The sequence below is a fragment of the Primulina tabacum genome, chromosome 3 (assembly GCF_025594145.1).
Source record: "Primulina tabacum isolate GXHZ01 chromosome 3, ASM2559414v2, whole genome shotgun sequence".
Classification (NCBI taxonomy): Eukaryota; Viridiplantae; Streptophyta; class Magnoliopsida; order Lamiales; family Gesneriaceae; genus Primulina; species Primulina tabacum.
This window is the reverse complement of record NC_134552.1, coordinates 20,666,399-20,691,063: the sequence shown is the minus strand read 5'-3', so window position 1 is coordinate 20,691,063 and position 24,665 is coordinate 20,666,399. Positions and strand designations below refer to the sequence as shown.

General features: G+C 36.3%; 1 pseudogene; it reads left to right on the top strand.

Moving 5' to 3' along the window:
- Nucleotides 1–29: 29 nt before the first annotated feature.
- On the top strand, nucleotides 30–24,266 carry LOC142538569 (scarecrow-like transcription factor PAT1; annotated as a pseudogene).
- Nucleotides 24,267–24,665: the final 399 nt, after the last annotated feature.

The window sequence follows — 24,665 nt, the reverse complement described above, 5'->3', positions numbered from 1 at the left end:
ATTTCAATCAAAATAATATTTTGCCAAATATGAATTCTACCAAAAAATTCCACGTTCGACAAATCTTTATTCATTACCGCAGGTGTGAAATTGAATATGAAAATCTTCTTCAGATTATAGAGATTTCTATATGGGTCGCCCTTAAATGGATCTTCTGCTGTTGAGGATGAAAACAAATTGATCCATGCTCTGTGGGTCCTGACTCCTGAGGAACGAGTTTATATGCCCGAATCTGATATCGACGACAGTGACTCGTTTAATGGTGTAGTCACACAACCTTCTCTTTGTTAGAGTAGATGTCCTGCAAGTCAACGGTTGGCTAGGGAATTTATTGAATCAAGTGTAATAAACAATCTTTATTTTAATATAATTTAACTTTTCATGATCATGTTTTACTTTATCTGCTATACCCATGCAATCAGCATAAATAAAGTCTTGATTATACTTTAATACAAATGAATCGTAATTCGATATTGAAAACTCATTTGTAAACACTATATAATCTAAATTTGTTCCTAATCGATTCAGCCGCCTAAAACATCGATAAAGGTCGCTTGAGCTCGAGACTAGCATATCTGATGTTGTGTACCGCGTTTCTTGGTAAGGGCTATAGAGATGTCCAAACATGCAGATGGGTAGTCATATGATGATTATACCGAACAACCCTCTTTCGAACTTTCCAAGTTGTTATCATTCATCGAGAGGATAAGTTCGTGGTTATGATTGTACACCATTAGTCCTTACCACCCGGGACAACACTGAGGCTCTATATGCTAGGGCAGTGCTTTGACTCGTTTACTGGCTCCAGGAGAGTCATCAGGTGGCGAGATTGGGTACAGTTGCGACACATATAGGAGCCAGTGCATTGTTGTCGAGGATTCACCGCTCACTTACGGGTGTGGATATCCTATGTGATCTGATGAAATAATAGTGCGTGGAATCTCTGGCAAGAGTATAAGATGGACGTTAGAGAAGGAGTTCTCCAAAAGTACATGCGACGCCACTATTTATATTTATCACATAGTTATCGAATTATTATGCAACCCTCTATGAACTAATGGTTGCAGATTCGATCGTGATATATGAGATGAAGGGACCGTACTTTACGTTAATCATAATCGACTGGTTCTTTTAGGCACTATCAGTGATACCTAGGGAATCATGGGGCGATGCTACTAGACGCTCTTACCATGATTCGATGGGTTTAATCAGAAATATGATTTCTGACATTCTCAGGATCAATTGTTGATGCATAGAATGTGACAAATTAGGGTAAGCCTGAATAAAGGATTATGTCCTGAATAACAAAGAGTTTTGAACCCACAGCTAGCTGTATCTTTGAACCATTGAGGGTCACACAAGCACTGGATCATTTGTTCCCGTTGAGAGAATAAATTAAAGGAGTCGAATTTATATTATGATATAGTAAATTCAAGGAGTTGAATTTATGATAATTAAATTTTGAGAAAATAAATTCAAGGAGTTGAATTTATAAAATAGTAAATTCAAAAAGTTCAATTCATAATTTAAATATTGAATTCAAATATTGAATTTATAATTGATTCAATTTATTAAACTCAAAAGTAATATTATATTAAATATAATGGGAAGCGTGTTTAATGGGCTTATAAGAGTACAAGTCCAACATACTAAATAATTAAAGTTTTAATGGACTTTGATTAATTAATTAAACTAGTTGGACTAGTCCAATTAATTAATCAAGCTCATTAATATTAATTAAATAGGCCCATTATTATATTATGGTAATTAGGTCATGGAAGTTTTATTTAAGTAGGAGACTTAACCCTAGCCTCCATAACACTTGGTATTTTCGAAAATCCTCCCTCTCCTCTCAAAAAATTTTCGGCCAACTTGAATTTTATTCAAGGTCTTGAACCGGCTCTCAATTTGATCTCCTACGTTGAAACTTCTTCCAAATATTCTAGTGCTATTTGGAAGAGGAACAAATCTTCTACTCGTGGACCTGATTCGAAGAATAAAGAAAGGAGTTCTTGAAGAAAGTTTGTAGGGAATTCATCAAGAGCTATATCCGCCTATACCGGATTAGTTGGAGCCAAATGAATTAATTCACTAGAGGTATATTACTAAACTCCCTATGAATGTTTATTCATAAAACCATACGATTGCTCAAACATATATATTTTGATTGTCAAAATAAAATAAAAATTTTAAACTTCCACTGCTTTTTGGGCACGAGAAAACCGAGATCCAACAGTGGTATCAGAGCCAGGTTCTCTATATCGTATGGTTTTAAATCATATTGAATAATTTATTTCTAACCACACAAGAAAATTTTTCAGAAAATTGATGCACCATAAAAAAGTTTATTTTCCCAGAAATAAAAAAAAATTTGGGGAGCTGCCCGGAACTGTTCCGGGCAGGCGCGCACAGTGCCGCACTCGCGTTGTGCAGAGGTTCCGCACAGCGCTCGGCGGCTGCACGCGCGAACGCTATTCGAAGCGTCAGCACAGCGCGTGACGGGTGCGCGCAATTTTGAAAATTTAATTTTTGGAAAATTAATATTTTTATTGTAAAATAAATAATTAGAATATGTTTTTAATTATTTATGGTAAAAATGAGTTTTACAAAGAAATCAATTATTATTGAATTAATTAGAAATTAAATAAAGGTGTTTATTTAATTTATTAAATTCTTTAATAATTGTGGTGGTTAGTAATAAAATTATTAGATGTATGATTTATCAATTAATTAATTTTTTTAATTAAATTGATGTTAATGTTTGATATTAAATGCATGAAGGATGATCGAGAGTCTTGACCAATGTGTTAGGTGTATGTTAGGATATTTTACAGTTTTGTTCATTTTGTTAATATTTGATATTATTAAAGTGGACCTGGTTTATGGCACATTCCCACCCCATGAGATGTATCCCTTATGTGCCATGGCTATTTAAATGTAATTATTAGAAATACTGAGAGATCAACACCGGAAGATGGTGGGCCCGATGCACAAGATGAAGACATATAAAATATTGGAAGCTCTTGTAATAATTTTATTTGCATCCCTGCATTCACCTAGGTTTTTGATCTGGATCCATGTCTGGCTCATATGGATCTAATAGTGTTGGTGATCGATCATCCTTATTTATTGTTGAATGTCATATTATGATATATATGCGATATATAGTAGTATGCATGTATGTATATTATTAGATAATATAGTTGCATGAATCCGACAAACATACAAACTCGTGGCATGCGATTTTAAATTAAAATGATAAGACAATTTTAAAATTAAAATCGTGGTTGCATGTTGATCGCTACCCGTGGACAGTTTTCTGACTCATATTATTGGAGAGGCATGGATGCCGGAAAGCTCTGACTTCCACCGGACATATGATGTGAATTGAGTGGAACTCCCATGACTTTGGCTTATATTATTGTGGGAACTCATGGCGACCGTCCACTAAAATTCAATATTGATGGGTTGGTTTGACACGTGAAAATAAATGACATCATATTATTGGGTCCTTATTAAACGTGAGGCAAAACACGCAGAGGTTGCATAGGGATGCAATTGGATTATACCTTTTAGAAATTATAATTGGACTCATATTATTCGGGATTATAATTGGCTAATTGGACTCTACGTGCCCACTAAGGAAATAAGATTTCCCTTTTTCATCAAAGGGTGGTGGAAATGTGAAAATAATGAGAGGGAGATTTATAAAATAAAATCCATATTTTATATCTTAGAATTATTTTAAATTATCAGCAACCATTATTCTGTTTCCGTATCAGTATATTTTCGATTCATCACGTATCCATTTTTATTATTAACAAGCTAATCAAATCTAATTTTCAAGACTAGTTGGGAAAATTGTTCTGAATTCGGATAAAATGGCATATACACTATTGTCAGTCATGCTGAACTGACAAAGCATGCACGATGGTAGGACCATAGTATGCAAGCTAAAGTGTAACATGCTCGTTTTTATGTCAAATGAACTGTAGGGACAGTTTGAGGAAATGTTGAATGCTGCTGACATTCGAATACACGTGCAAGAGTTGCATGGTTCAATGAACTCATACAATGATGCACACCACCTTCAAGGAGCTCATGACTACACGTATGCAAGATGGGGCTTTGGCCCATGAGTGTGGTGTACGTATGACTGGGCTTATTGAGAATGTGGTGGGCATGTAATATGTGATTCCTAACGAGTTACTAGATAACATCAACTTGTTTTCTTTCTCTTCCTCATTTGACGGGGTTATGATGAACTTCAATTTGAATAAGATAAATGATAGCCTTGAAGAGCTAGACAATACACTTATAACTTATGAGATCACCATAAAACAGAAAATTGTTGTTTTTCTAATGGGTCTCTCGTCAGACGAAAAATGACCCACAATGTAAGGGAAAAAAATGTTCTGCCTTCACAAGAAGAACAATCCCAATAAGAGGCAAACTCTGAAGGACACTTAAAGGGCATACAAAGCCCGATAAGTCAGAACATATTTATTTCACTGCAAGAAGTCTGGGCATAAGAAATTATATGTGCCAGAAATATTCTGGAAATGATAAGTGAATGTCCAAGTAAACATTATTTCAACAACAAACAAAAGAAAGTTAGATGATCCAAATCCCGCACAAATATGGCATGCTAGACAATGTCACATTTCCCAAAGAATGATGCACAAACTAGTGGGAGAAGGCATGTTTGACTTGTCAGACATAAATTCTCTACCTACTTGTAAGTCCTGTCTAAAAGGAAAAATGACAAAGACTCCATTCAATGGAAACGCGGAACGTGCGCATAGTCTACTGGATTTGATCCACACAGACGTTTGTGGCCCGCTAAGTGTTAGCGCAATATATGGGCAATCCTACTTCATTATCCTTACTGATGACCATACGAGGTATAGGTATGTATTTGATGAAACACAAATCTGAAGCATTTGAAAAGTTCAAAGAATTCAGATCTGAAGTAGAAAATCATCTAGAAAGAAATATTAAGGAACTTCGATCTGATCGAGATGGAGAATACTTAAGTGCTGAATTTTTGGGTTATCTAAAAGAGAATGAGATTCCCTCACAGTGGACTCCATCAGCAACACCACAATTGAATGGTGTTTTTGAACGTCGTAATCGAACCTCGTTGGACATGGTTCGATCCATGATGGGATTCACTGAATTTCCTACATCGTTTTGGGGCTTTACGCTTGAAACTGCGGCAATGTTGTTGAATGATGTCCATACTAAAGCAGTTGATAAAACACCATATGAGTTATGGATGGGAAAAACTCCCAAGTATTCTTACATGAGAATATGAGGATGTCTTGCTTTCAGTGAAGCAGGCAGTGAGAGACAAATTGGATTGTAGATCCACTTTGTGCTACTTTGTAGGATATCCAAAGAATTCTGTTGGATATTATTTCTATCATCCCAATGAAGCAAAAGTGTTTGTTTCAAGAAATGCCACCTTTTTGGAAAAAAATTTCTATTAGATAAAAAAGGCAAGATGATAGAACTTGAAGAAATTCAAGATACTACCCTCAACTATAGAAGTTGAACAAATTTTCCAACAACCAGTAGTTGAAGCACAAGCTCCTAGAAGGTCTAATAGGGATTATTAGACTACCTGAAAGATATACGCTTCTTCATGACCAAAGCCATGATGAGCATTGTGTTGGATGTGATCCAATGAATTTCAAAGAAGCAATACCTGATACTGATTCAACCAAATGGCTTGAAGCCATGCAGTCTGAAATGGACTCCATGTATTCAAACCAAGTCTGGACATTGGTAGATCCACCTGAGGGAATCGTTCCCATAGGATGCAAATGGATCTACAAAAGAAAACTTGGGGCGGATGGGAAGGTAGTGACCTTCAAAGCAAGGCAGATTGCAAAATGTTATACTCAAAGGCAAGAAATTGACTATGAGGAAACTTTTTCACCAGTTGTTATGTTTAAGTCCATTAGAATACTACTAGCCACAGTAGCATGGTATGAATATAAGATATGGCAAATGGATTTAAAGACTGTATTCCTCAATGAAGACATCAAAGAAGAAATTTATATGTCTCAACCTTAGGGATACACATCAGTAGGAAGTGAGCATAAGATATGCAAACTTCATAGATCAACATATGGTCTCAAGCAGGCGTCAAGGAGTTGGAACCTCCGATTTGATAGCACTATCAAGGAATTTGGTTTTGCTAAAAATCCTGAAGAACCATACGTGTACAATAAAGTTAGTGGGAGTGTAGTGACATTCCTAGTACTTTATGTTGATGACATCCTACTCATTGGGAATGATGTAGAATTACTGCAATCAACTAAAGTATGGTTGGCAAGTAAATTCTCCATGAAAGATATGGATGAAGCATCCTATGTATTGATAATACAAATCTATAGAGATAATCAAAGAGGATGTTGGGCTCACCCAAACCACTTATATCGATACCATTTTGAAACGATTCTCTATGGAAGAGTCCAAGAGTGGATGCTTACCAATGTGTCATGGTGTTGCTCTATCTAAAGCTATGTGTCCCAAAACTGATGAAGAGATATAGATGATGACACGTATTCCATATGCGTCAGCCATTGGTAGTATCATGTATGGTATGATATTGACACGTCCTGATATTGCTTACGCTCTGAGTGTTACAAGCAGATATCAGGCGAACCTTGGTCCAATGCATTGGAAGGCCATGAAAGATATTCTTAAGTACTTGAGAAGGACTAAGAACTTGTTCATGGTCTATGGGGGTGGAGAATTGAAATTGGAAGGCTACACTAATTCTAGCTTCCAATGTGACATACATGATTCAAAATTGACCTCTGGTTTTGTATTCATGCTTAATGGTGCGGCTGTCTCTTGGAAAAGTTCCAAGCAAGACACAGTTGTGGATTCCACCACTGGAGCTGAATACATTGCTGCATCTGCTGCAGCCAAAGAGGCATTTTGGATGAGGAATTTTGTCCAAGAGTTGGGCGTTATTCTTAATGGAGTTGATCCCGTCCCGGTGTACTGGGACAACACTGGTGCCGTTGTGCAAGCAAAGGAACCAAGGTCTCATCAGCGATTCAAACATGTACTGAGGAAGTTCCACATCATCCGAGAGATTGTGGGAAGAGGAGATATATCAGTCGAAAGAGTCTCCTCTGCAGATAATATTGTTGATCCACTTACAAAGCCCGTGCCAGGACCATTGTTTGAAAAGCATTGCGAAACAATGTGATTAAAGTTAAGGGTAGTTGGCTCTAGAGCAATTGGGAGATTGTTAGAGTAGATGCCCTGCAAGCCAACGGTTGGCTAGGGAATTTACTGAATCAAGTGTAATAAACAATCTTTATTTTAATATAATTTAACTTTTTATGGTCATGTTTTACTTTATTTGTATACCCATGCAATCTGCATAGATAAAGTCCTTGATTATACTTTAATACAAATGAATCGTAATTCGATATTGAAACTCATTTGTAAACACTATATAATCTAAATTTGTTCCTAATCGATTCAGCCGCCTAAAACATCGATAAAGGTCGCTTGAGATCGAGACTAGCATATCTGATGTTGTGTACCGCGTTTCTTGGTAAGGGCATAGAGATGTCCAAACATGCAGATGGGTAGTCATATGATGATTATACCGAACAACCCTCTTTCGAACTTTCCAAGTTGTTATCATTCATCGAGAGGATAAGTTCGTGGTTATGATTGTACACCATTAGTCCTTACCACCTGGGACAACACTGAGGCTCTATATGCTAGGGCAGTGCTTTGACTCGTTTACTGGCTCCAGGAGAGTCATCAGGTGGCGAGATTGGGTACAGTTGCGACACATATAGGAGCCAGTGCATTGTTGTCGAGGATTCACCGCTCACCTACGAGTGTGGATATCCTATGTGATCTGATGAAATAATAGTGCGTGGAATCTCTGGCCAGAGTATAAGATGGACGTTAGAGAATGAGTTCTCAAAAAGTACATGCGACGCCACTATTTATATTTATCACATAGTTATCAAATTATTATGCAACCCTCTATGAACCAATGGTTGCAGATTCGATTTGATATATGAGATGAAGGGACCGTACTGTACGTTAATCATAGACTACTGGTTCTTGTAGGCACTATCAGTGATACCTAGGGAATCATGGGGCGATGCTACTAGACGCTCTTACAATGATTCGATAGGTTTAATCAGAAATATGATTTCTGACATTCTCCGGATCAATTGTTGATGCATAGAATGTGGCAAATTAGGGTAAACCCGAATAAAGGATTATGTCCTGAATCACAAAGAGTTGTGAACCCACAGCTAGCTGTATCTCTGAACCATTGAGGGTCACACAAGCACTGGATCATTTGTTCCCGTTGAGAGAATAAATTCAAAGAGTTGAATTTATAAGATAGTAAATTCAAAAAGTTGAATTTATAATTTAAATATTAAATTCAAATGTTGAATTTATAATGTATTTAATTTATTAAACTCAAAAGTAATATTAAATTAAATATAGTGAAAAGTGTGTTTAATAGGGTATGTAAGAGTATAAGTCCAACATACTAAACAATTAAAGTTTTAATGGACTTTGATTAATTAATTAAACTAGTCCAATAATCCAATTAATTAATCAAGCTCATTAATTTTAATTAAATAGGCCCAATTATTATATTATGATAATTAGGTCATGGAGGTTTATTTAAGTAGGAGACTTAACCCTAGCCTCCATAACACTTGGTATTTTCGAAAATCCTCCCTCTCCTCACAAAGAATTTTCGGCCAACTTGAATTTTATTCAAGATCTTGAGCCGCCTCTCAATTTGATCTCTTACGTTGAAACTTCTTCCAAATATTCTAGTGCTATTTGGAAGAGGAACAAATCTTCTAGTCGTGGACCTGATTCGAAGAATAAAAAAGGGAGTTCTTGAAGAAAGTTCGTAGGGAATTCATCAAGAGCTATATCTGCCTATACCGGATTAGTTGGAGCCAAGTGAATTAATTCACTAAAGGTATATTACTAGACTCCATATGAATGCTTATTCATAAAACCATAGCAGTGCTCAAACATATATATTTTGATTGTCAAAATAAAATAAAAATTTTAAACTTCTGCTCCGTTTTGGGCACGAGAAAACCGAGATCCAACACTCTTTTCACCGGGTACGACAGAATCCTTGAAATGGCACAACATATGGACCTGAAACAATTGTTTATTTCCTGTTCCAAGATAGTTTCAGAAGTAGACACCATCTCTTTTACAGATAAATCAATGTTGCAATATCAGCAGCCGTGTCGGTATCTGGCGAGCCTTTAGAAAGATTAAGCGCATACATTTTGGAAGGGCTTCGGGCTAGATTGTTGGCTTATGGAAGCATAATATACAAGAAGTTAGTGCGAGGAACCAACGAGTTCTCAATTGATGTCTTCCATGCATGTGCTTTATCAAATCTGCCTATACTACAAGTTTGCATACGTTTCATCTGACGCCATAATTGAAAGGGATCGGTTACGGTGACCGGAAGCGCAACGGAAGTTTAAAAAATCGAATTTTTACTCAAGAAATTTCGGCCACCCCACATTTTGTGTAGCAAATACAAAAACAAACACATGTCATACATAGGGTGTTTGAGAGATATACCTATCAATCTTTAAAAGATTGATTGTGGCTCCAACTTTGTTGTCAAACAACAAAGCTCTTCAAGGCAAGACAATCTACAAGCTCTCCTTCCTTCAAAATTAGGCCCACCACTTGCTAGGTAAATCCCCTCTTAATTTGCACTAGAAAATTAATAGGATTTTTCAAGGAGAAGAATATTTCTTCCTCAACACTTGAAGAAGAAAAGAAGAGAAAAAACTTGGAGAGAGATCCCTCAAGTTTCGGACCAAGGTATGTGTATGAGAGGGGGAAGACTTGTCTTGGGTGTGGAAAAAGGTGTTGCAAAAAGTTGCATGCCATACCAATTTTTTAATCAAAAGTATTCTCCAACCTTTCATCTCCCAAGCATGCATATCAAGTGGGCTTGTAACAATTACAAGGCCCATGGACTTTTATTTAAATGTCCCAAACATATTTGAGTCCATTTATAGTTTACTTGATTTTACTCAAGCCCACTAGTTAAATAATTATTTCCAATTGAGCTCTACAAGGCCCAATGTTATTTAATTAATTCAACACTTGAATTAATTTAATTATTTGGACTATACTAGGCCCACTAGTGTTTAATTAATTCAACACTTGAATTAATTTAATTTAGTCCATAATAATGTTTATGAAAATCACAATTTTCAAATACATTATTCACTTGGCCTACTTTTAATTCAGGAACACATTCATAAATTAAAAGTTACATTTCTCTCATAGAAGTCATACTTCTATTTTTCCTTACGCTTATAAACTCATTTATAAGCCGTTCAACACTTTGAACTATTTTACTTCTCAACGGGATTTAGAAAGCTAGTACTTGTGTGGCCGTCAATGGTTCATTGATACAACTAGCCGTGGGTTCACATCTCCATGTGATTCGGACTAAACATGTCCTTATATGAGCATACCCCAATTGCTCCATTCTTATTTATCAACTCCTTGATAATAAGAACGTCAGAACCCAAGTCTGATAGTACCCAACCAATCATGTTAAACGCCTAGCAGCATCGCTTACATGATTCCCTAGGTATCAAATGATAGTGCCTGCAAGAACCATTCAATTATGGTCGACAACCATTGGTTTATCGAGAGTTGTCGTTTATCGAGAGTTGTCAATGAATCGATACTATGTGTCATGTCTTAGTTGTATCGATGGTGTAATCTAAGAAACCCCTTTCTTAATTACCACCATACTCTGATCAGAGATTTCAAACTACATATACATGAGAACACATAGTATATCCATACCCGAAGGTAAGCGGTGAATCCCCGACTACAATGCATCGACTCCTATATGTTTCGACAGAACACCCAACCTTGCCACCTGATGACCCCATGAGAGTCGGTAAACAAGTCAAAGTGTAATTCTAGCACATAGAGTCTCAATGTTGTCCCGGGTCATAAGGACTAATGGTGTACAACCATAAACTAGGACTTTTTCACTCGATAAGTGAGAACCACTTGGAAAGTCCTTTTATGGAGGGTTGTTCAGTGCACTCTACAAGGAGCACCTATCTGCATGCTCGGACATCACAATGTCCCCTACCAATGAAACATGGTACTCACATCGCAGATACTAGTCTCGAACTCTAGCGGCCTATATCCTTCTTAGCGGCGGCTGAATCGACTAGGAACTGTTTAGAATATACAGTATTCCAAATATGAGTTTCATGATACTCATCATATGAGCATCTCATATTCTTTCTACTATTTGTATATTCAAGGGCTTTATCTATGCAACTAGCATGGGTATACAGATAAAGAAGTGCCAAAATAATAAATTCAAATATTATTAAAATAAAGACTGTTTATACATAGAGTTTAATCATGAACCCTCGGCCAACACTTGGCTCGACGGGCACCTACTCTAACAATAATCGGGGAAGCAATGGAAACCGAGAATAGAATTCACATAATAGATTTTCAAATCGCTCAAGGTAGTCAATGGACGTCCTTCATACGGGCTGTTTAGCATCAACCTGGTGGGCCCCCGTCTATTCGAATCACAGGTGTAGACGACTCCAAAATCAGCTCATGCTCAAGGGTTTCAGCTAGTCTACCAGAGGTTAATAAAATTAGCTGATCCATCTGGAGTACCACTCGAATTCCACGGTGCTGCTATATCAGGATGTGATGTCAGGCTCGAGCATGATCTTCAGGTTCGACGTGGAGAAGCCTTGGCTGTGAATTTTCCTTACCTACGTGCCAGATGAGCGCGTGAGCACCGCAAATCACTGAGACCTCCTCCTCAGACGACTTAATATACTGTCACCCAAGGTTTTTGACCCTTGTCGAACAAGAATCCAACACGACACTTCAACAATCTTTTGTCGGTTCCATGGAACTCTAGATTACTAAACAGCCATGTTTGATTCCATCGACACAGTACGGGCGAAGGATGACAGGCAGCGAATTAGCGCAGAGGAATACTGCGTGGCAAGGGATGTGGTAAACATACTAGCTTGTGAGGACCCTGAACGGGTAGAAAGGCACGAGGCTTTTGGTAAGTGGAGAATACTGGCTGACGTGTTAGAGTAGGTGTCCGACAAGACAACTTGTGGCTAGGGTTTTATTGACTTCTAATGTACAACAATCTTTATTTTAATAATATTTTATGATTTTAATCATATTATGACATTTACTTTATCTGTATACCCATGCAAGCTGCATAGATAAGTCGTTGAATATACAATAAGTACCATGAGGTCTGCCTTTCAACGTAAGATCATGAATCTCATTAGGAAGTGTACTGTATATTCTAAATCGGTTCTTAGTTGATTCTGCCGCCTAAAACAAGGATAAAGGTCGCTCGAGCTTGAGACTATCATCTGTGATGAAAACGTTATTTTTCATTGACAAGGGCATGGAGAGGTCCATTCATACAGATGGGTGATCATGTGATGATGTACTGAACAACCCTCCCTCGGACCTTGATTTTAATGAATGGAATAAGAGATATCCACGTGATGCATTTTAATATTGATTAGACAATGCATTTATAATGTGGGGACTAAGAAATGAAAAAGGAATATGCAATTCAATTGTTCTACGGAGGTGTTGAAATGATAATGTTTCAAAAATGATAGTAGGACATTGATTCATTAAATAAGCCGTGTAATTAAATAGAGGTGTGATTGAAGAAGAGTTTAATATATAAAATAATTCTTGCTTCTCTCTCAAATTCGCTCTCGGCTGATTGATGAAATAAATTTTTATTCGATTTTCGTGCTTTTTGATTTGTTTGGAGAAAATCGGATAGTTGTCTAGTGCCAACTATTTCGAGGAAGATATATACAGTTGGTGGAACCGGATTTTGGCGGTTCGTAGTAGTGGCAAAGTCAAGTCGTGCAGTCAGATCTGGACAAGTTTGTCATCACCACGATCTAGGTCGTGTGGTAAACTCTATTCGTGTATTTATTTTATTTACACATATAGCTAAATATGAATAAAAGGCAATCTTTCGTCCCTGAAATATCGTAGATCTAAAAATTTTAAATTTTCGCTGCGTTTTTTATCTGGTTTTCGGGACAAACCCAACAGTGGTATCAGAGCCAGGTTTGTACTTTGATTCATATTTATGTTAAATAATTAATTTATAGATCGTTTCCAAAATTAATCGATTAACCGGATCGGAAAGGAATTTGGACAAATAAATTTTCATCATTGTAACCGCTAGCGGAAGCAGCCCAAAGCCGAGGTTAGACCTCTACCTGCACGCTGTTGCGAACATATGCTGGCCGAGCACGAGAAGCTCGTATGCTCTCCATATGATGGAGGTACATGACAGCTTCATGTCGTGTACACTACATGAAAAAAGAGATGGGCAACAAATAATTTTTATTTGGCCAATTACAGGGACGGATCCAGGAATAAAAGTTGGGGGGGCTTGAAGTCAATATGATAAGTTATATATTATTAAAAAAAAATTTACATTATATCGTATAACGAAGTTGTGCCCTACGAGATTTTAAAACATAAAATTCATCAATAATAGAATTTACATCAATATGTTTAGCTAAATCTCGTTCAATATAGAGTGTCAAACAATCGGCAAGAAAGTCATCCTCCATTTTATTGCGAAGTGCCGTCTTCACATGCTTCATTGCTGAAAAAACCCGCTCAGTAGTGGCAGTAGACACAGGTAATGTCAAAACAAGATGAATCAATCTAGTCAACATAACATAAACACTTGACCGTCCACTCTCGGTCAATTGCTGACACAACTCAACAAGTGTAGAAACCTTTAAATTCTGCATCACATCAAGTTTATAATGTATCAATTCATACTCCAAAGCAACAATTTCTTGATCTGTAAAATCTCCAAGATAAAACTTCTTCGCAAGCTTGCAAATATCATCACTGTTAAATGAGTCAAATGAATTTTTAGGATCTAAAGCTGTACTAAGAGAAAGAAGTTCCACCGATGACTCATTGAACCGATTATTTAACTCCATCAAAATGAAATCTATTGCCGCATTAAAAACATCAAAGTGGTAATGATGTTCTATTTTAGTTTGCCGACAGGAACGTCCAATCTTATATAGACAATCAAGGTCAGGTACATCAATTTCATTTCTTGAGCAAAAAACTTTAACTTCCTAAAGAAATTCATTCCACCCACATTCTCTAAATTCTTGAAGGCAAGTTTTGGTAGTAGTGACAAATGTGATAGCAGTCAAAATGTCTTGAGATTTTCTTTGAAGAATTTGACAAAGAGTATCTGTTGTTCTCATAATTTTATGCATTAAGTGCAAAATAAACACAAATTCAAAGCTTGCCATGTTTCTGTAAATCCCCCGAACTTCAGCCTTAACTCTTCCATTTGGAGAATAATCACTGAGAACTTCAAAAACTTTGCAAGTTGCAGTGTACATACCTATCAAGCTTTTTATCGAATCATAGTGAGAACTCCAACGAGTAGCTCCTGCTCGTTGCAAATTACCAATCTGGTTTGCACCACTTCCAGAATCACGTTCTCCAATTGACAACATATACTCAATTTCATTTCTCTGTGCAGTATGTAATTCAGCAATGCGCTTAGTAGAAGAAGTGACAATATTAACAATATTGTCCAAATGAGAAAAGAATTCCCAAATAACACTAACATCCTTAGCTGCAGAAACCAATGTCAGTTGTAAACGATGTGCAAAACAGTGGACATAGTATGCATAGGGACAATCTTTGAGAAATAATGCTTGAAGTCCATTCCACGCTCCACGCATATTGCTAGCACCATCATATCCTTGGCCTCTGATTTTCTTAACATGGAGATCATGATGAACAAGAACATTTGATATCTCATTTTTCAAATTCATTGAGGTAGTGTCACTAACACTTTTGATGGCAAAAAATCTTTCTGTCAAAATCCCATGATTGTTCACAAACCTCATTATAATGGCCATTTGCTCTCGTTTAGATATATCTCGGGCTTCATCAACAGGAATACAGAAGTATTTATCTCCAACTTCTTCACGAACCATCTGTCGTACTCTATTGGCCATAATATGTAAAATCTCTTTCTGAATTTCTGGAGCGATATATTGGGCATTTTTTGGAGCATTCTCAAGCACAACTTCATCAATTTCTATATTCATTTTTGCAAAAGCCTTCACCAATTCAAGAAAATTTCCACGATTAGATGAAGATAGAGATTCATCGTTACCTCTAAAAGCACAACCTTGAAGTGCTAGCCAACGAACAGCTACAATTGAGGTGCTCAAACGCAGACGATTTTTCTCTTTTTCCTCTTTAGATTGTGCATGCATCACTTTATCAATATGTTGTGAGGGCCTCATCAAATTTTCAGCCCTTCTCTCACACATAGTATGAGGTGAAGAAGCTGCAGAACCAATATGGGCAAGAAAAGCACATGTTTTTCCTTGGTTTACCCTTTTCCAATTGTCAAATCCTTCATTGACCAATGCCGAGATATTAGATGAATTAACATCATTCAGGAAAAGAAAACAATAGAAACAATATGCCTTATTTGTTGAAGGCGAATACTCCAACCAATAAAATTTCTGAAACCATTTTTTCTGAAAATGACGATTCTGGCTTCCAAATTTTGTACCTGGATACTCCAACATATCTGGTTGATAAGCCCCCATATTTAGATATGAACGTTTTAACTCATCTCGTACATTAACATGATATTCACATATCTGTTTTCTTTTTCCTAGATCTCGTTCAATAAAAGTAGACGAAGACTGATGATCGTCTCTAGGAGAGAAACATGAAGGAATTTGGATATTGAGAAATAGAAGACTTTCACTGGATTGCTGTTGCATTGTAAGGACCGTAGGAATTGAAGTATCTTCACTAGCTTGACGATCTCTCTTCTTAAAGAAAGAGGATATCAATGTTTTTCCTTTCTTTGCAGCAGATTGATATTCCATTTTGAAATAGTTCAATTTATAATCTTAAACAAGAATAAAATAATTATTAACCAAATAAACAAGTAATAGTCACTCAACAACTCAACAACAAACAATCAAGAAACCACAAATCACACACAGAGAAGCTATAAAAAACAAAATAAAAAATGTATAGCCGATTCTTACCTGGATTGTTGCCTTGCCGATGAGCAATTCGATTTCTTCGGGAGTCCGCAATTCTATTCTGTCGCTAAAGGGCTTGGGACTTGGGAGAGAAATTTTGTAGAATTGAGGTGGGGCGGATCAGAGGATAAATTTGGTCTCATCCTTGTAAATGGACGGGACTTGATTGGACTAAGACATTGATGTACGACGGTTAATAGCGACGGTTTTTCAAAAAACAGTCGCTAATAGCGACTGTTATTAGCGACCGTTTGAATAAACCGTCACTAGTAGCGACGGTGCAATTAAAACCGTCGCCGATCCAGATCGGCGGCGGTTTTACTAAAACCGTCGCAAATATTAGCGACGGTTTTTGAAAAACCGTCGCTAAATTATTAAAAAGTGGGCTAGCCCTAGAATACATCCGTCTCTGGCCAATTATTAAAACTTGGTAATTGATCATGAAAGATACAGTTTTTAATGGAGGCTTCATCTTTCGTGAAGATGATGTCTAGCTCATTTCCATAAGTATGATATTTTAAAATATAAACTCAATTTGTTTATGTCCAATTCTCGATTTTTACAAATTTATTTTTCTAAAGAATTAATCATAATGCTTAATTTATTTAAAATTTGATTTTTAATTTATTAGGTGTAAAATAGAGATTTTACAATTAATTGGAAATTTGATTAGTTAGAAATTAAATAAATTGTTTTATTTAATTTATTAATCTTATTCTCAATTAATATTATGATTAAAAGTAAAATATGATTTTACCACAAAATTTAAAGTTAATCAATTAGAAATTAAATAAATTGTTTTATTTAATTTATTGATTTAATTTTGAATTGAAATATGATTAATGGAAACGATAGATTAAATTAATTATATTAATTACATGTGATGTAATTAATTAATATTATTGAATATATTGAGATATTTGCATAGTGGATGATTACGAGCCTCGACCAATGTGTTTAGGTATTCATTAAATTTTAAAGTTGTAATATTTAATTGGGCCTGCGAGCTCACTCTCTTTACTTTCTGATGTTACCCACCCCGGTTTGTATCCCTATTTTACTGTCTTCACGATTTAATAGTTAAATGTAATTCATTAAAATAAATGGGAGGTATAAATTAGAAGATGAAGCAGAAGAATGAAGACTTGTAAAATGGAAGCTGCAATGTAATAGGATTGCATTGCATACCTGCATTACTCTAGAAAGATCAATGATCCACGCTGTGGCTCACGTGGATCACATAGGAAAATGCCGTAATCATCTACATTAATTAATTATACATATGATGTATGATGAATGTTGTTTGTATATTTTATTTATACGTATGATGTTGCATGGAATAAAATATAGTTGCATGAATCGGCAAACAAACAAACAAGTAAGACATGAGATTTTAAATGATGAGACAAATTTTCAAAAATTAAAATCCCTTATTTTGAATGAAATTCAAAATTTATATCAAAGCTCATTAAAAGGAAAAATTAAAAGAAAGTTTAATATTTCCTTGTCTTCCATCAACAGTGGTTGCATGATGAATGCTACCCGCGGTCAGACCTTGGCCTAGATAATAGGGAGGTCTGGAAGCCGGAAAGCTGTGACTTCCACTGACATATTTGATGCGAATTATGTGGAACTCCCATGACATTGGCCTAGATAATGGGGATCTCATGGTGACCGTCCACTAAAGTTCAATATTGATGGGTCGGGCTTGACACGTGAAGAGAAAGAGCACCTATAATGGGCTCTCATCAAACGTGAGGCAAAATTACGTAAGGGTTGCAAGGAGTTGCAATTGGAATCTACCTTTTGAAAATTGTGATTTTCCAAGATAATTGGGATCATGATTTAGCAATTGGGCCTTACGTACTCACTAAGGAAATTAGATTTCCCATTTTTCATCAATGCGTGGTGAAAATGTTAAAATAGTGGGAGGCAATTCGTAAAAAATAAAAATTCTTATTTTACGTCTTATAAAATATTTAAAATAGTCAATAACTTTTATCTGTTTCCAATTTCAGTATGTTTACGATGACGACACGAAATCCATTATCTGCGATTCTTGATCAAAACAAGTTAACCGGACCGAATTATCATGACTGGCTAAGGAATTTAAAATTGTTTTAAATTTTGAAAAGATAGCATATATGCTCACTAAAGCTCCTCCAAAAGAGGCAGCAGCCAATGCACCTGTTGATGAGTTCGAAAAGCTAGAGAAATGGTGGGACAATGACTTGAAAGTAAAGAGCTATATGCTATCTTCGATGTCAAATGAATTACAGAGGCGGTTTAAGGATGTTGTTAATGCCACTGACATTTACACACACCTACAAGAGTTGTATGGTGCACAGACTCGTCCCTTGAGGCATGCAGCTGTCAAAGAACTCATGACTACACGTTTGCGAGATGGGGCCTCGGTCCATGAGCATGGTGTGAGGATGATTGGGATCATCGAAAAATTGGTAGGACTAGAAATAGTCTTACCAAATGAGTTGTCTACAGGCATCCTGTTACTGTCACTGCCAGCATCGTTTGATGGGTTTGTGTTGAATTTTAATATGAACAAGATGGAGGCTAGCCTTGAAGAGTTAGTTAATATGCTTACTACATATGAAGCCACCATAAAAAAAGGAAAAATATTTTTACCTAGTGGGTTCCTCGTCTGGGACGAAAAAAGTACCACAAAGGAAAGGAAAGAAACGTTCTGATCCTTCCAACAAATTCAAACCCAAGAAGAAGCAATCTACAAACACTTCTAAGGGACTTGCAAAGCCTAAAACAATAGAAGATGTTTGCTTCCACTGCAATAAGCCTGGACATTGGAAGCGCAATTGTAAGGAATATCTAGCTCAGAAAGGTTCTGGCAAAGGTTTGTTTTACATTGAAGTAAATATCTCGATTAACTCAACTTCTTGGGTATTAGATACTGGATGTGGTTTTCATCAATGCAATGATTTGTAGGTGATGACAAGAAGTAAGAGGCTTAGGGATGGATGAGACCTTTCTAAGAATGAGCAATAGAGCAAGAGTTGCTGCTAGTGCTATAAGAGATATTTTCTTGATGTTAGACAATAATTTTAAGTTGTTATTAAGAGATGTTTTATATGTTCCAGATTTGGTTAAAAACATTGTATCCATTTTTATGCTCGATAAAGATGGATTTTCTTGTTTATTTGCTAAAAGTGTTTGCAAAATTTACAAGAATGAATGTTTGATTGGAACAGGAGTTACAAAACGATCTCTACAATTTAAAAATAAAAGATATTCCTATTGAAAATGTCCATGTAAACATGATTTCAACAACAAATAAAAGAAAGAAAGATTGTCTTAATCAAGCACACTTGTGGCATGCTAGGCTAGGACATATTTCCCAAAGAAAGATGCACAAGTTAATAGGAAAGGGCATGTTTGATCAGTCAGATATAAAATCTCTTGAGACATGTGATTTCTGTCTGAAAGGAAAAATGACCAAGGCCCCTTTCCTAGGAAAATTAGAGCGTACACATGATCTACTGGAATTAATCCATACATATGTGTGTGGCCCGCTAAGTGTTAGCACAAGATATGGGCAATCGTACTTCATTACCTTTACTGATGACTTTCTCGAGATATGGGTATGTGTATTTGATGAAATACAAGTCTCAAGTTTTTGAAAAGTTCAAAGAATTCAGAAATGAAGTAGAGAAACAATTAGGAAAGAGTATTAAAACACTTCGATCTGATCGAGTTGGAGAATACTTAAGCATTGAATTTCAAGACTATCTTAAAGAAAATGAGATTCTCTCACAGTGGACCCCATCTGCCACACCACAGATGAATGGTGTGTCAGAATGTCGTAATCGTACATTGATGGACATGGTTCGATCTATGATGGGATTCACTTAATTGCCGCCATCATTTTGGGGATTTGCGCTTGAAACAGCGGCAATATTGTTGAACAATGTTCATACAAAAGCAGTGGATAAAACTCCATATGGGATTTGGATGGGAAAACATCCCAAATATTCTTTCTTAAGAATATGGGGATGTCCTGCTTATGTAAAGCAGGTAGTGGGAGACAAATTGAATAGTAGAGCAAAATTGTGCTACTTTGTGGGATATCCAAGAAATTCTGCTGGATATTACTTCTTTGATTCCAAAGAAACAAAAGTGTTTGTTTCAAGGAATGCCACCTTCTTAGAGAATTTGAAGAAATTCAAGATACACCCACTGTTGAAAATGTAGAACCTACACCCCAACAGCCAGTCTAAGAGACACAAGCTCCAACAAGATCCGAAAGGGTCTCAAGGCCACCTAATAAGATGAGCCTGCTTCTTGAAGAGGGCCAAGATGAGCCTATTCCTGGATGTGATCCAAGGAACTTCAAAAAAGCCTTATTAGATGCCGATTCATCTAAATGACTTGAATCCATGTAGTCCGAGATGGATTCCATGTATTCGAACCAAGTATGGACCTTAGTAAATCCACCTGAGGGAATTGTTCCTATAGGAAGCAAATGGATTTATAAAAGGAAACTTGGGGCGGATGGGAAGGTAATGACCTTAAAAGCTAGACTGGTAGCAAAAGGATATACTCAAAGACAAGGAATTGACTATGAGGAAATTTTTTCTCCAGTGGCAATGTTCAAGTCAATTAGGATATTGCTAGCCATAACAGCATGGTATGACTATGAAATATGGCAGATGGATATGAAAACAGCGTTCCTTAATTGTGATATTAAGGAAGAGATTTACATGTCTCAACCTGAAAGATTCACATCAGTAGGAAGTGAACATTAAGTATGCAAACTTCAGAGATCCATTTATGGACTCAAACATGCATCAAGAAGTTGGAATATCATATTTGACAATACTATCAAAGAGTTTGATTTTGTTAAGAATTCTGAGGAGTTTTGTGTATACAAGAAGGTTAATGGGAGTGCAGTGACATTCCTAGTACTTTATGTTGATGACATACTAATCATTGGGATAATGTAGAGATGTTACAGTCAACTAAAATATGGTTAGCTAGTAAATTCTCCATGAAGGATATGGGTGAAGCATCATATGTATTGGGAATACAGATCTACAGGGATAGATGAAAGAAGATTCTAGGGCTTACCCAATCTACTTATATTGATACCATACTGAGGAGATTCTCTATGGAGGAGTCCAAGAGAGAATATCTCCCAATGTGTCATGGTACGAGTCTATCCAAGTCTATGTGCCCCAAGACTGATGATGAGATAGAATCCATGACCCGCATTCCATATACGTCTGCTATTGGCAATATCATGTATGGTATGATATGTACTCGACCTGATATTGCTTTTGCACTGAGTGTTGCAATCAGATATCAGTCGAATCCTGGTCCATTGCATTGGAAAGCCGTGAAGGATATTCTTAAGTACTTGAGAAGAACTAAGAATTTTTTCATGGTCTATGGGAATGGAGAATTAAAATTGGAAGGATATACTGATTCTAGTTTCCAATCAGATGTGGATGATTCGAAATCAACCTCTGGATTTGTATTCAAGCTCTATGGTGGTGCTGTCTCTTGGAAGAGTTCCAAGCAAGACACCACAGCGGATTCGACCACTGAAGCAGAATACATAGCTGCATCAGCTGCAGCAAAAGAGGCAGTTTGGATGAGGAATTTTGTCCAAGAGTTGGGCGTTATACCTCAAGGAGTTGATCCAGTCCAGGTGTACTGTGACAACACCGGTGCCATTGCGCAAGCAAAGGAGCCGAGGTCTCATAAGCGATCCAAACATATACTGAGGAAGTTCCACATCATCCGGGAAATTGTGGGAAGAGGAGACATATCAGTAGAAAAAGTCGCCTCTGCAGATAACATTGTTGATCCACTGAAAAAGCCCTTGCCAGGACCATTGTTTGAGAAGCATCGTGAAGAAATGGGTCTGAGATCTATGGGTAGTTGGCTATAGGGCAAGTGGGAGATTGTTAGAGTAGGTGCCCGACAAGCCAACTTGTGGCTAGGGTTTTATTGACTCTAATGTACAACAATATTTATTTTAATAATATTTTATGATTTTAATCATATTATGACATTTACTTTATCTGTATACTCATGCAAGCTGCATAGATAAAGTCGTTGAATATACAATAAGTACCATGAGGTCTGCCTTTCAACATAAGATCATGAAACTCATTAGGAAGTGTACTGTATATTCTAAATCGGTTCCTAGTTGATTCAGCCGCCTAAAACAAGGATAAAGATCGCTTGAGCTTGAGACTAGCATATGTGATGAAAACGTTATGTTTCATTGACAAGGGATGGAGAGGTTCATTCATATAGATGGGTGATCATGTGATAATGCACTGAACAACCCTCTCTGGGACCTTCCAAGTGGTTATCACTTATCGAGTGAAATAGTCCATGGTTATGGTTGTACACCATTAATCCTTTGACCCGGGACAATATGGAGGCTCTGCGTATTAGCATGCACTTTGACTTGTTTACCGATTCCACTGAGGGTCATAAAGTGACGAGATTGGGTGTAGTTTCGAAATACGTAGGAGCCAATATATTGTAGTTGGGGATTCACCGATCACCTACGGGTGAAGATATCCTATGTAATCTGATTAGTTAATAGTGCAAGAAGTCTCTGGCCAGATCAATAAATGTGTTTTAGGGAAGGTGGTTCTCTAGTTGCACATACAATGCTATTATTATTAATCAGAGATATATCATATTGTTATCGAATTAATTAGCAACTCTCGATATACCAGTAGTTGCATATTCGATCGGGATATACTTGGTTGAAGGGAACATACTGTACATTAACCATAGCATAAGGTTCTTGCAGGCACTATCAGTGATACCTAAAATATCATGGGGCGATGCTACTAGACGCTCTTATCATGATCCGATGAGTGCAATCAGAGTTGGGTTACTGACATTCTTGATCTAGGGGTTGATGAAAAGAATGGAGCTAATTAGGGTAAGCTCGAATAAGAACAAATGTTGTTCTGAATCACAAAGAAGTTGTGAACTCACAGCTAGTTGTATTGCTGAACCATTGAGGGTCACACAAATACTGATTGTTATCTACCCGAACAAAAATAATTAAATTCAAAGAGTTGGATTTAATAATAATAAATTTAATATGATTAACTTATAATAGTGATTATAAGTAAGCACGAAAAATCGAATAAAAGTTATATTTTTGAAATATTGGATTTGTTGAATTATTATATATATATGATTATATATCGGAACATGTATATTATATATATATGACATATATAAGTGTGTGTGTGTGTGTATATATATATATTATATATATAAATAAGTGGGCATTTCAATGAATGAAATAAGAGGTATCCACGTGATGCATTTTAATATTGATTGTACAATGCATTTATAATGTGGGGACTAAGAAATGAAAAAGGAATATGCAATTCAATTGTTCTACGGAAGTGTTGAAATGATAATGTTTTAAAAATGATTGTAGGACATTGATTCATTAAATAAGCCGTGTAATTAAATAGAGGTGTGATTGAAGAAGAGTTTAATATATAAAATAATTCTTGCTTCTCTCTCAACTTCGCTCTCGGCTGATTGATGAAATAAATTTTTATCTGATTTTCGTGCTTCTTAATTTGTTTGGAGAAAATCGGATAGTTGTCTAGTGCCAACTATTTCGAGGAAGATATATACAGTTGGTGGACCGGATTTTGGCGGTTCGTAGTAGTGGCAAAGTCAAGTCGTGTAGTCAGATTTGGACAAGATTGTCGTCACCACGATCTAGATCGTGTGGATAAGCTCTATTCGTGTATTTATTTTATTTACACATATATACTAAATATGAATCAAAGGCAATCGATCGTCCCTGAAATATCGTAGATCTAAAAATTTTAAATTTTCGCTGCGTTTTAGATCTGGTTTTCGGGACAAACCCAACATGACATGGCTGGATTTTCTCAGATTCCATCGGGTCCATCAGTTAACAAAGGCATCATGGATATGTCGAAAGAATATAGTCCCATCTACGCAACCGCTGCTGGCCACGGTGATGTGTATCTTGGATGGAAGTTTAGAGCTTTAGCTGCATTAAATTTATTTCGGGTCTAAAAAAAAGAAAAATGAAGTTGTTTGCAAGTTTAATTGATTATTAATGAATTACAAGAAAAGATTGAATAGGAAATCTTTTCAAATTAATTTTTTAAAAGAAGAAGTTAATATTTTAACTATAGATGATAAATTACAAAATCCTAAATTACAGGGAAAAATTAAACTTATTTATAATAAATTTTCATTAGAAATATGTAATGATCTCCCTAATGCTTAATGGAATAGAAAGAAGCATATTATCTCTCTTCCATATGAAGAGAATTTTGATGAAAAGAATATTCCTACCAAAGTTCGTACTTGTCAAATGAATTCTGAATATTTAGAATTATGTAAGAATGAAATTCATTCTTTATTAGAAAAAGGTTTGATAAAGCCTTCTCAATCTCCTTGGTCATGTAC